The sequence below is a fragment of the Aricia agestis genome, chromosome 2 (assembly GCF_905147365.1).
Source record: "Aricia agestis chromosome 2, ilAriAges1.1, whole genome shotgun sequence".
Taxonomy (NCBI): Eukaryota; Metazoa; Arthropoda; class Insecta; order Lepidoptera; family Lycaenidae; genus Aricia; species Aricia agestis.
In genome coordinates, this window is record NC_056407.1 from 2,989,877 (window position 1) to 3,004,620 (window position 14,744).

Sequence of the window (14,744 nt, forward strand, 5' to 3'; positions counted from 1 at the left end):
TTTCACTCATGCCGCGTCATATTTGACAGAAATTTCCCACTTATTTCAACGTTTACTTGTATTTATTTGTTCTAAAGTGTAGATCAGTTATTTAGAAACTTTATTTGCAAAGGAATTATTCAGAATTTAGTGCTAATAAAAGTTTTATCGTATTTTGAAACAATAAATGGCGCGAAATGAGTGTTGTTATGGTGAAAGTTGGTGAAAGTACTAACAGCAACAAAAGTGATAAAAAAGTAACACTGTATACAATTATACAATTGTGTATATAATCACTTTGTATTCATTTTTTGGAGTGATTCTGTGAATGATTTCTGTTTTTGGTTTCGGAATATCAAATGCCCAAATGGACTTATAGTTTTTTACTATAAAAATTAATTGAATTCCGTACATATAACTCTCAGTTTCCATGGTGTTATTTGATATAGTTTGATATAGTTCAAAATAAGCACTATATTGTATTTTTTTGTTTCAATTGGCAATATTTTGTGACAAAGGACAATGCTCATTTTGCATCAAAAATCCCAGAGTGAGTGTATAGGGTGTAGTCCAAAACGTTAGTGATATGTGGTAAAATAATAGTATAAATATTTTATTTTTTACATTCAAATTGTAAGAAATAAAATTGTAATGGTTTATAAGTTTGTTTTTTTGTTGTAATATTGAAGGTATATCGATTTTCACGATTTTGAATAACTAAAAAAAGTGTGTGATTGAGATACTTTATACTATTGTCAATTTTTAGATTGGGACGACTGAAGTCGAGCTCTCGATCTCGTGAGTCACACCTTCATTACTCGCAGCGGCCGTCGGCTGCTCGCAGAGCTCTTTTGATGGGCTGCTCTCTGGACGCCCCGACCCGGTTCCAAGACCGGTCACTCCCGTCCAACAGTAAGTATAATATTTCCTTCTACTTAGTGTCCGTCCCATATAAGCTCTGCAGGCCTAAAATCGTCACATTTAGCAATTCCTCTCAATCAATTCAGCAAATGAATTGTCAAAACTGTCAAACTAACAAATGTCAAATCAGTACAAAAATACAGAAATGAATTGCAAGCAGAGTTGCATTTTACAATTTTAGAAAAATGAATCATATTATGATTCATATCATGATTCTTCAAAGCGACCATTTTAGCCCCGCTGTTTATTTGTCATGGCTGAACTGATTTTCATGAATTAGGTACATACATAATATATGGTTTAGGAATTTGGATTGATAATATATAAATCAAGAGATATATAAATCATGACATATATCCGATATATGGATAAATATCAAGTACAATAAAAATTTTATTGAAACTATCGTTTACCGGATCGGCTATATCTAATAAAAGGAAATATTATCTTATTGGAAATACATAGTAGAAAAAATCGGCCAAATGCGAGTCTGACTCGCGCAAGAAGGGTTCCGTACCAATACAGAGCAAAAATAGGCAAAAAAAATGTATTTTTGTATGGGAGCCCCCCTTAAATATTAATTTTATTTAGTTTTCAGTATTTGTTGTTACAGCGGCAACAGATCTGAATCTGTGAAAATTCCAGAAGCCTAGTTATAGTGGTTCTCGAGATACAGCCTAGAGACAGACAGACAGACAGACATCGAAGTCTCAGTAATAGGGTCCCGTTTTTACCCTTTGGCCGTACCCAAAGGGTAAAAACCCTAAAAAATAGCTCGAGTGAAGCCGCGTGACATAGCCGATATACAATAAGTTATTGCCTAGCTTGTAATTTTTATTATTGTATTTTCAAAAGGGCTCGAGTGGTTCAAAAGACGAGGTGATGGATGCCGCACCGTGGCATGTCACCAGGTGGTTGGCGGACCTGCCCCAGGACAAGGACGGAGAGGCTGATCCAAGGGAGGAAGGTGAAGCGGAGGGGTGTTCCTCCACTAATGTCCTCAAACCGAGTACTTCTGCAGAAGTTGCGGCCGATAACGCTTCAGACATTATTAGTATTTGCGCTACAAATATTAGTAATTCCGAAGGCTTACTGAACGCCACTTCTGATGATATCCTTCCGTTAACTTCAGGGATGACGGAAACACGCAAACGAAATGCTAGGAGTAGGGTACGCAGAGGTAGTGAACTCGATTCGTAAGTGTATAATATTGTCAATAGTATTTTTCTTATTGAAGTTTTTTCTAATAAGAAATTCTAATAAGAAATCTTATATTATATAATAAGATTTCATATTAGAATTTCTTATTAGAAAAAACTTCAATAAGAAAGTTACTATTGACATAATATTATACACTTACTCTAATTATTACCCTGTATATATATATATATATATATATACAGGGTGTAACAAAATTAAGTGATAATACTTTAGGGTGTGTACGTGTTCCTTGTAGAGAGTTCACTGTGAAAGTAGCAGCGCTCAAAGACCAAAATTTATTTTCACTTTTGTATGGGGAAACTCGTGACGCTCGGGCCCTTGCCCATACAAAAGTGAAAAAAAAATCGTCTTTCAGCGCTGCTACTTTCACAATGAACTCTCTACAAGGAACACCTACACACCCTAAAGTATTATCACTTATTTTTGTTACACACTGTATATTATATAATTAACTTTTAGAGTATCTAGGGGCCATCTTTTTAGTAAAAGATGGCCTCATGTAGACGTCCTAAAAGTGTTTACTTTGTCAACCTATTTAGAAATAAATATTTTGATTTTGATTGTTCATATATATACACGTTCACTTATGTTTTACTAACCAATATGCGAAGTATGAACATAATCAGTCTTGTGTTTATCGAAAATTTTATAATTTTCTATCAATCTCTTTTGAACATCTTGTTTGTATATAAGTATATTATAATATAGTAATGAAAATGCACTTGATACTATGAAGTGTAATTGAGTAATAACTCATTTGTGGCATAATCAATGTTGTGATATTTCGTTTGTATTGTTATTAGTACAATAATAACAGATTAGTACAATAAGAACATCTATATTAGTAATTCTATTATAGGCATCGGTATAATTTTTTTATAAAAATTTAAATACATAGTTTAAGGTTTTTGCATTATATAGCTTCACGTTATTTTCAAAAAATAGAATTTATAAGTGCTTTGATTTCGACTTTTTGTCACAATATTATATGCAAAACTTGTTTGTAAATAAATAAAACTGTGTTCTCAACTGTCCACTTTTGTTTTATTTTACCTCAATGGGGATAAATATATAAATATACTCGTGTACAGTCATCCGCTAGCCAAGCTACCCTACTCGGACTTTGGACCGACCTCCGGTTTGTATGCGCATCCATAGTGATGTTATCTCATTTTATACTGGTGGTTTTACATTTACCGTGTGGCCCACCGTACAAAAACAGAGGCTGCATTCTGTATAAGAGCAAGTATATCTCCATTGAGGTTGTAAATTTGAACCCTAAAAGTCAGTGTGTGACAAAAATAAGTGATAATACTTTAGGGTGTGTACGTGTTCCTTGTAGAGAGTTCACTGTGTAAGTAGCAGCTCTGAAAGACGTTTTTTTTCACTTTTGTATGGGCAAGGGCCCCAGCGTCACATGTTTCCCCATACAAAAGTGAAAAAATGTGGTCTTTCAGCGCTGCTACTTTCACAGTCAACACTCTACAAGGAACACGTATAAACCCTAAAGTATTATCACTTATTTTTGTTACACCCTGTATAATTCCTGTACTCTTACTATAGGAACATAATATTATGCTCGCAGCACGATTGTAGCAATCGCAGTGTGGTTACTATTATGTTCGCGGCGCAGAATAAATGGCAAGGAACCCCAACTGCAACGTGAGCATAATTATTATTATATCGCATAGCCATTCTAGCAATGCCAGTGCGGACAATATTATGCTCACGGGGCAGAATAGTGGGCCATGAACCACAACTGCCACGATAGGCTAGCAACCTATCACTATAGCATCAAATTTCAATCTTATAACTCTCTTAGTGCTATTTCATCTATTATTGTACAATTTTCAAAGAATTATAATATCACTTGAATAATATAAAATTTTTAGATGTGATAAAATAGGCCAAGTATGATTTATCCCTCTAAAAGCATAATATCGATTTATTTACTTGGAAAAGAATTTATAACAGCTATAAACGTGACCTATGATGCTTTGCCTACACCGTAAGGGATATAGGCATGTTTTTATGTATGTTTGTATGTAAAAACTTGATATCCAGTATAATATTAGATAATACATACAAATAGTACGATAAAAAAATAAATCATATTTTTTGCTTTGCCGACCCCGTAAGGGATATAGGTGAAGGAATAAGGAAAATAATAACACAAGTGCATCCGTTCTATGCCCGAGCTAGACTGAATGCGAGCGGCCGGCGCGGCGCGGCGGCGCGCTCCGCCAATTGACTCCTGCGCCGAGCGATAAGACGCTCCAGAAAGAATTGAACGCAAGTGATTTTTAGCGAAGTGCCAATTTTAAAATTTATTTTTAATTTTAAGTTTACATTATATTATAATTTGCACAGGTAAGTAAATAAAGGTTTTATTTTTACAAATATAGGTGAGTAAGTATTTATTTTACAGGTTTTACGCCACATAGGCATGTTTTTATGTATGTTTGTATGTAAAAACTTGATATCCAGCATAATATTCGATAATAAATACAAATAGTACGATAAAAAAATAAATCATATTTTTTGCTTTGCCTACTCCCGTAAGAGATATAGACATGTTTTTATGTATGTTTGTATGTAGAAACTTGATATCCAGTATAATATTCGATAATAGATACAAATAGTACGATAAAAAAATAAATCATATTAATTCTTGCTTTGCCGACCACGTAAGGGATATAGGTGAAGGAATAAGGAAAATAATAACACAAGTGCATCCGTTCTATGCCCGAGCTCGACTGAATGCGAGCGGCGCGCTCCGCCAATAGAGTCCTGCGGCGCCGAGCGATAAGATGCTCCAGAAAGAGTTGAACACAACTCGCAAGTGACTTTTAGCGATGTGCCAATTTTATAATTTATTTTTCAATTTAAGTTTACATTAGATTATAATTTGCACAGGTAAGTAAATAAAGGTTTTATTTTTAAAAATATAGGCGAGTAAGTATTTATTTTACAGGTTTTACGCCACATAGGCATGTTTTTATGTATGTTTGTGTGTAAAATATATTTTTTGCTTTGCCTACCCCCGTAAGAGATATAGACATGTTTTTATGTATGTTTGTATGTAGAAACTTGATATCCAGTATAATATTCGATATTACATACAAATAGTACGATAAAAAAATATATCATAAAAATATGATTTATTTTTGCCTTTGCCTACCCAGTAATATATAGGCGTGATTTTATGTATGTACGTACGTAAAAACTTGATATCCAGCTAAAATGTTGGATAATAAATACAAATAATACGATAAAAATATACATAAAATTATAGAAATTTTTTTCCGTATACACTTTTCGTGCGGACGGTACTCTTGTCTCTGTGTCGACCCCCGCGCGGCCTCCGACGGCCGCAGTCAAGTGTCATGGCCGGCGTGTGTTTATTGTTGTAATGTAAATATTTAGATTGTGAAGTAATTACTGTGATTTGGAGAGTAATAACTTATGTTGTCAATTCTAAAATGTATGTAGTTTATTGTGATAGTGATTATTTTGTGTATTGTGAAAGATAATTGAGTGAAATTTGTCAAAATCTCCAGCAGTGTCAGGAAAAATAACTAACCTACGAAAAAACACAAAAAATTTTTCAAGTAAGCGTTTATTTTATTACAAGAGTTTTATATAAAATGGTAGGTTATTTTATGTAGATTCCAATGATGTATAATTTATGGTGTAATATATAGGTTATTATCCGTAACTTTACGATTTTCGAACCCCTATTGCAAATTTTTTGCAAATTTAAAAAAAAAGTGGCATTTAGGTAAATATGACATTAGCAGAGGTGATTCACTCCACGGGTTAACGCAAAAAATGTGGAACGCTTCACGATTTTGCGTGTCATCCTTGCGCAGGGGCCATGCTAATCTTCTCTGTATCGTTCCAATTTTAGTATATGTACTGCCGAAGCGAGTACGGCTACTTAACAAATTTTATTCTATATATATTCGGTGACGACAAAAACACCGTCAGCGCGATTTAGAATGACTCAGAAGATCTGTTTTATTAATTGTTATAACTTATGAAAAAACTTTTTAACATAACTTAACATGCTCATTTTGTCTTCTGCTGAATATCTAATAGATTTTAGTAAGTTTAAGCAATTAAATAAAGGTAAAAAATAAAAGTATATTTGCTAAACTATTTAACGCCATCTATGACACTGTTGCCGTAGCAACAAGGCTTGGTTCGTTAGAAATTCTAAAAGATGGCCAACGTGTCAAACTTTTTTTTTTCTGTTTTGGCAACTTGACACAAGGGATGCGTATGTTGTGCCACAGACGAGGTAAAAAGGTAAGGAACGGCGGAAGGAATAAAAGATATCGGAATTTGGAAAAAGAGTTAATTAAAATAGTTTGTTATTTAAGAAAGTCAACGTGTCAAACTTCTCATGCAATATCTATTCTTCTTCTTCTTTTTTAAAATGGCTCCTTGGTGAGTTGCCAATGTCAGAGTGACAATATTTCTATTCTCTAATCTCTATGTGCTGTGGCTGTATGGGCAACGCTCCTTTTGCCGGTCCCGACCGGGACGAATAAAAAATAATCTCTATGTGCTGTCAGATGTCAGAATGACAAATTTGCCATTTGTCAAGTTCACGGATTTGATCATTTGACGTCACTTTGACGTCTAATTAATTTTTGAACTGCCATTTTCATTTTCGTCGCGGTACTTGGCGATATCGATGTACGTAAAATTATTCTAAAATTATACGAAAAGCATTTAAAACTTTCTTTTATTTAATAACAAATGATTCAATCTTTGTTATTAAAAAAAAAGTCTTATGGAAAATTTCGCGTTTGTGATAAAAAAATAGCTCGTCTCTCGATCTCTAGGTTATGTAAAAGTCTAACTTTGAATACCTACTTAATGAAAAGTGATTTTAAAAATTGAGTCAAGTGAATATTTTTTTATTCGTTATTTTTCCTGCAGATTGGACGATGAAAACGACGCAAGCACTTCAATATGCCCTAAGACTCACATATGCGCAGGTATGAGTTTCTACTTTTTAACTTTAGTGTTCTAGCCTAGAATTACACTGGTCGTCCTATCAGCTATAGTCTATACTACTGCTGTGTCAATGGTAACAAAGTGCAAAGATTCATGTAATTGGACCTTAGGCAGTAGATAGATGTTACATTTGTTATCAATTTACAAAAGGCTAACTACTCTTTTATTGCATTAAAATTAATGTACCTTTTTTTTAAAAACTAAATGCATGGCACATTTTTATATCTTACAAATGTTTTAATTTTTACTGAGTAGATTTTTATTATAACTATATTTTTGTGAAAATGTGTTTAAATCTTTGATGGTTTTTAATTTACACCAATGCAGTGTTAAACCTCCATACTCAGAGACATTTAATTATGATTAACCTTCAATTTATTGAAGAGTTTGACAGATAATGTAAGGGGCTTTTGTCAAAATTTTGAATTAATTACATTTAAGCTTAGAGTATACATTAGCAAGCTATAGAGCGCGCGCATCGCTCGTTCCCCGTTGTGCCGATCGTAAGCAGAAGTTCTATAGATACTTGTCAAACGTATAACGCAAGTCTAGTGATGTTCCATGCGCCATCGTAAGACGCTTATAGGAAAATATGTTCACACTCGTGCTTACAGTTCATACCTTGTTAGAAGCACTCTATAGCTTGCTATAATGTTTACTCTATGCATTTAAGTAACTAATTAATGTTCCACTCTGAGTGCGGCAGTAAGTCACCTTGTTGGTGATATGTGGCAAATTTATAATTCATATAGATTAAAATTTAATAGACATCATTTAAGTCTGATAACATTAATGTTTATTTATAAAGTTAGTTCCATATCTGATAGTAATTATATTTAATGATTTCAGTGTTCACACTTATGTGTGTTACAATGGTTAAAAAAGAAAAAAAGGTTAATTTGAAATGTATTAAAGATAATAGGATATTATTATATTCCTCAAAGTGACAGTATGGTCACTTTGTGACTTGAGAAAGTATTTGGATAAAATTCTGTTCCAGACTAGAGTTCTCACAACTTCATGACTAAAGTATGTTGAGACAACATTTTGCCTTAACACCAAATAGCCTTTCGGTGCCAGTTTTAGCACTACCAGTGCTCTGGACGAGATTTCATCGGAACCCAGGGTGCTGGTAGAGCACCCGGCTTTTGGTGCCCCTTTTTGTCTGCCTTCAAACCTAAAGTCATTGACCTATGTAAATCTATACATCTCTATTCTCTAATAAAGTTAGATACATTTAACTGCTTCTTTTGTCAGCATATAATATTATCAACATTGCATAACATTATGTAATTATATTAAGTTTATTATAAATATTTACGAAAAGCAAATATTTAAACATTTTTGTAATAAATATAAAATCCTATCGATCCTTGAGAAAATTAACGAGGCAAAATCATGAAAGACTTTATGACCTAGTTATCTAAACTAGACAATAACCACATTACGATATCAAATGTGTGTATATTTCTGTCCAATTTTAGGTATTTGTATCTTTTACGCATTATTTTGACCCCAATTGCGCAGTTGCTACACGACGTACTAAAAGTGCTAAAGCGGTATCGATTTTACTCTGTTGCATATTGCGACCTACATATATTTCCTGTTCCTCGACAAATGCGCCGATAGAATAGGAGCTTCGTCTTACTCTTAAAGGTCACAGCACACATATCAACTCGGAAAGAGATCGTCTGTCGTCACCGTATCGCCTTCGCCTCGCCGTCAACCAGGCGTCAACCTAACGTATGCAACCACAGCGTATCAGTAGCGACTAGCGCCTGCACGTCAACTCTTCTACGGCTAGGCGACGCCTCGCTTACGGCTCGGGGAAGGGGAAAGGGGCAAGGGTGGACGAAGAAACGTATGCTTGAGTACGGAGAGACGTAAGCACGGGGACGACGAGCCGTAAGCGGGGGGACTGCTAGTTGACCACGCGTCGCATCCCGGTTCGGAGCCTGTTCTGAGGCGAGGCGATTACGTTACGGTTCCGCTTAGTGTGCGGTGCAGTAGGGAGTTTCATACAAACAATACTGAACGGCTCGAGGCGATACGGTGCCGCAGTGCCGTAAATAGCATTTTTGCGCCCTGTGCGAGCTTCTATAACTGCACCCTTGTTTTTTAACTGATTTCCAAAAAGAAGTAGGTTATAATATGTTCGGCTGTGGATATTTTTTAAGATTCCTTACCCAAAAACGGGACCAGCCATATTTATTCCTCTATGCTATTACTAAGATTTCAATGTCTGTTCATATTCTGTCCGTCTCCAGGCTGTATCTCAAAAACCGCTATAGCTAGACTTAAATTTTCGCAGATTGTGTATTTCTGTTGCCGCTATAACAGCAAATATTAAAAATATACGTAAATGCAAATAACAGCCATACAACAAACGTATTTTTTTTTGCTTTTTTTGCTCGTAGTCAATAAAGGCACCACTCACTCACCAGGTAGGCACTTTAATAATTACTTAATAATAAATTAAAAATAAAATATTAAAGAGGGGCTCCCATACAAAAAACACAATTTTTGCCTACTTTCGCTCCTTAGCGGTACGGACTACGAAACCATTCGTGCGCGAGTCCGACTCGCACTTGGCCGGTTATTTTTACTACATTGTGCATTGGGAAACATCTCTGGGGCGCATCAGGGGCAATTCGAAAAAATAAGAGGCTGCCTGGTCTGGCATTCTTGCGCCCCCCAGAGTTCTGTGCCTGGGCACCGCCCTATTTACGGCACTGTGGATGCTGCGGTACCGTTTCCGAGTTGATATGTGTGTATACGAAAACAATACCCTCTAAAAGTCGATTTAAATACTTCTAGAGAATAGGCAAGAAACATAAAAATACTTTAAGAATTTTTATCCAGGTCTATTTTCGAACCAAATTAGATCTGGATAAACAATCCAGATCTAATTTGGTTAAAGAGACATGTTTTTGTTGGACAAAAAACAAGTGGTACTAATATTAACCCCATGGCGCAGAGCCAACTTTTCTCTTCACAATTCGCGATGTTTTAAAACTCATTCGAGCCCTGCATTCAAAGACAAAAGACGGCTACGGTTATTGATTTAAAATCTTTTTAAAATACTAGACTTTAACGCCCGCAACGCGCGGAAACCGTTTTTTTTTTTCTTCCTTCTTCCTCCAATTATACGTCTTCCAACCAAATTTCAGCAAAATCGGTTCAGCAGTTTGGGCGTGAAGCGGTAACAGATAGACAAACAGACGCACTTCCACATATTTTATTAGTATGGAATGGATATTGCATACTTTCCTTCACTTGTATAAAATAGATAAGATCAGATAGGAAATTGACCGCCTGATACCATGTTAAGAAATCTGAAAATGAATGATGTTCCAGCTTTATTGACACATTTAGGGGCTGTTTCACCACTTTCTGATAAAGTGCCTAATAGGCTATTCACAACTTTTTTGACAGATTCTGCATACTCGATCTGTCAAGTTAATTGGTGGATAGCCTTATCAGGACGCGGACGTGGTGAAACAGGCCCTGGCAACAAATGCAATCTCCTCGAAGATACGGATTGTCGTTAACCGTAAACCGATTGCTCGTGATTGTGGCAGAAAATGAGTGATTTTCGTTGTAGTGGGACCAAATACAAATATTTTCATGTAGCCGTTCAGTTTCTGACAGTCGGCTGATAGAACCAATTAACAGGGCAGACTAGAACGTGAGGACTTTAGACTTAACATAATAATTGTATCCCATCACCCATGAAACCAACAATTGATTTGTTTGTTGTTTATAAATCTGTTGTCATTGTAGTACTTATAACTCAATGGTTATTGGTTGTCATGAATATTATGAACTACGATTGAGCCTATCCTAATTCCTACATCGTCACAACTCACAATTTATTGCAGTCGCTGCCTAAGGATCAATTACTAATTGCTAGGTGTCCTTTATTTCGACAGATGACCTCCCCAAAATTTCAGACTGCTAGCGCAGCTGTTCTTGTTGAGTTTTACTTTATATGGTTTTACTCTCAATATTCGTCCGACGTGTTTGAACTTTGATGATCTGTTTTCTTTTAACCCTAGTTTAATCACAATATTTCCCCTTTCCGAGTTCTTGATAATGTTTAGTTGTAATACTCCTGTCATATTTTTAACCGACTTCAAAAAAGCAGGTTATTTTAACTATGGTGGTGTTAGATCATTTTTGTCTAGTTAGTGAATGTGAAGGTCGCCCTGTGGCGCCTCGCCAAATTCTGATCGACGTCATCTGTTCTAAATATAGGCTTAACACTTTAATTCTACGTGTTAAATATTCAGGTGATAAACCCGTGAAATTCTTTGAAACATAAAATTTCAAAATTATTGGGGCCTTAACATTAAAAGAAAAATTATCACAGTTGCTGTCTTGCTCTAGTATGTTGGAAATGCCACGTGGACTAGTAATTATAGTCCTGTCTTTTTTTTCGTTTAAATGAAGACTAGAATGTAGAATATAAATTATAGAGAATAGAGACAAAAAGTAATGAATGCATGCTATGACCGTACTCGATCTGTAAAGGAATGTTTGCACTAAATAGGTAGGTTTTGCTCTAGGCAGGTGAGTTTTTTTTTTTATTAAATAAGGGGGCAAACGAGCAAACGGGTCACCTGATGGTAAGCAAATACCGTCGCCCATGGACATTGCAACATCAGAAGAGCTGCAGGTGCGTTGCCGGCCTTTTAAGAGGGAATGCGCTCTTTTCTTGAAGGTTTGCAGGTCGTATCGGTCCGGAAATACTGCTGGTGACAGTGCGCGGCAGAAAGTTACACGAAAAACGCACTGTGGAAGTCTGCCACTCATCAAGGTGATGAGGATGGAATGTTTTTCGCGTGGGACGAAACGAAAAGTTGCAGGTGGTATGATTCCGAACAATTCCTCAGAGCACTCCCCATGATACAACCGATAGAGGATGCAGAGTGAAGCTACATCTCGGCGTAATTCCAGGGGGTCCAAGCTGTTTGAAACACTATGGCAGTCAACAATTCGAGCAGTTGGTATTTTGGCGCCCCTGCCCAGAGATGAGAACAATATTCCATATGAGGCCGAACCTGCGGCTTGTAGAGTTGTAGGCGTTGGTCCGGACTGAAGTACTGTCTCGCTCTATTAAGAACGCCAAGCTTCTTCGAGGGTAATTTGGCCTTACCCTCAAGATGATACCGGAACTGGACTTCGCTCGATATGTTGACGCCAAGTATCTCAATGCTAGGGGAGATGGTTAAAGATGTGCCATCGAAACGAGGATAAACGACCATTGGTGACTTGTTAGTGGTGAACGCGCAGACTTGTGTCTTGGCGGGGTTGAATTGGACTAAGTTACGTCTACCCCATTCATAGACCTTCTCCAATGAATTCTCCACCTTAGACACAAGTTTGTTTCGACTCTCAGTGACATTTTGCCGAGAAATATTAGGGGAGCCGGTATATACAGCATCACCTGTACTATCATCCGCATAGCAATGAATGCCATTGGTTTGTAACATGTCATTGATATGCAGTATGAATAGAGTAGGCGATAGCACACAGCTCTGAGGGACACCAGCATTAACAGACTGAGTTTCCGAGCATTCGCCGTCAACTACGACCTTTATGCTTCTGTCTGCTAAGAAACTAGTGACCCACTTACATAATTTCTCGGGCAGCCCGTATGATGGAAGCTTTGATAGCAGCGCTTTATGCAAACCCGATCAAAGGCCTTCGCAATGTCCAAACTAACAGCCAATGCCTCTCCCTTCGACTCAATTGCCTGAGCCTAACGATGAGTCAGGTATGCCAAGAGATCACCAGCCGAGCGACCCTTACGGAACCCGTATTGTAATATAGTCATAATCCGTATATATAAATTAATTTCCTGTAATTAATATTTCATTTCATTAGAATTTTATGCTAGCTAACTTAATGATTAAGAAGCTTATAATTATAGCCGACTTGAAAATGTGATACGGCCTACGGGTAACGGGCGGGTCGGTGACAAGTTATCTCTTACATTTTTCGTTTATCAAGAGATAAAAAATCTTTGCACGATAACGACGAAAGTCGGAGCCAAAACTGCTTGGGTCACAGACATTGATAAGGTTACAAATTATTGTTCTAGATTTGTTTTATAACTTAATTTTACAAAAAAGGAAGAGGCAGCAGATGGAGGCAGACAAAAACACTTTCAAGCTGTCCTACTTACTCGTATAATAATATTTATTTTAAGACAATACACGAGATTTTCTGGGTTAAGGCTGTCGGGCAATCCTTCAGAACGCTAACATAATCGTATTAAAATCGAGATGGTACCGGCTCTAGCTGAAACATGTTAGCTACTCGTATTGTCGTGAGTCGTGACTTACAAGAGCTGGTTAATGTTTGAAAATTGTTTGAACAAATATACGAACAGACTTCAATTCATGCTAAAGAACTTTGCTTTTATAATAGAACAGACTATAATATTATAGCCATGAAATAAAATATCAATTAATATTGGTAGCTAAACTTGAGTATGGTCTAGTCAGCTACTGAGATCTAGGAATACAGTGAGATGATAATGGGATGAAACGTTTTATTTCTAAATTGGTTAGAAACGAACCTATATCTACCACCGTTAGGACAGTACAGTAAGGCGCGGCGTTAGAATCTGAAAGTACTCTGAGTAATTAGTTATTACGTAATTAATATTTTTGGACAAGATCCAAGCTGGCGTCTGGGTTGTCATGAAGCCGGGATATTTCTACAGCGAGTCATATGACACGCCCCCACGTGACATACGACAGTATTTTCCAACATAATCGACATAACAATTAACACAGTTTATAATGCGGTTGAATCTGGTTTCCGTTGTACAGGTTGATTACCGAAGCAGTGGATATTATTGAAACGTGTTACACTAAAATATTCTTGTTGTAATACCTCGATCGTGGGAATCGCAGACACAATTTTTATTAAAATTTTATTAAAAAAATTTGATTGGTTATGGGACAGCCGGGTGCCGCTTAGAAAAGCGTAGGAAAATCATGCCACAGTTATTGCCTATGAATTATGATATTAAAAAAATCAGGCCCCAATTCTCGTACCTAGGACATCAGATCCACTCGCTATTCTACTCGCGCGCATGCCATTGGAAGGGTAAAATGAAAGCAATCAATAAAACAATTATTATAGTGAATAGACTGAGGTAAGACAATAGGGCCTAGTGGTCACCATTCACCAAATCTAAGGATCAGGCTAAAACTCAGAATAACCGATGTAAATTCTTCCTAAAAAGTCGCGGAAACAATAAAGAAACAAATTATAGTCTGTAAAAAAAGTGAAGAAATTAAAAAGTGACACCATCATAGTGTCATCCCTTTTTTAACCGACTTCCAAAAACGAGGAGGTTATGCGTTCGGCTGTGGATATGTTTTTTCTTTTATGTATGTTCAACTATTACTCCGCCGTTTGTGAACCGATTTTCAAAATTTTTATTTTGTTATATTAGGTTTCACTCCAATTTGGTCCCATTTTCACAAAAGTGGTGACCTGATGATGGGATCCATGAGTAATCGAGGGAACTCCTCAAAATTCAAATGGAAACATGTTTTTTTTGGTTTCATATGAAG

At 36.3% G+C, this 14,744-nt stretch overlaps 1 non-coding gene across 1 annotated transcript; it reads right to left on the reverse strand.

Moving 5' to 3' along the window:
- Window positions 1–5,948: 5,948 nt before the first annotated feature.
- Window positions 5,949–6,055, reverse strand: LOC121740167. Its single transcript, XR_006037595.1, has one exon. It is a non-coding gene; the product is annotated as a U6 spliceosomal RNA (small nuclear RNA).
- Between the last annotated feature and the right edge of the window lie 8,689 nt (window positions 6,056–14,744).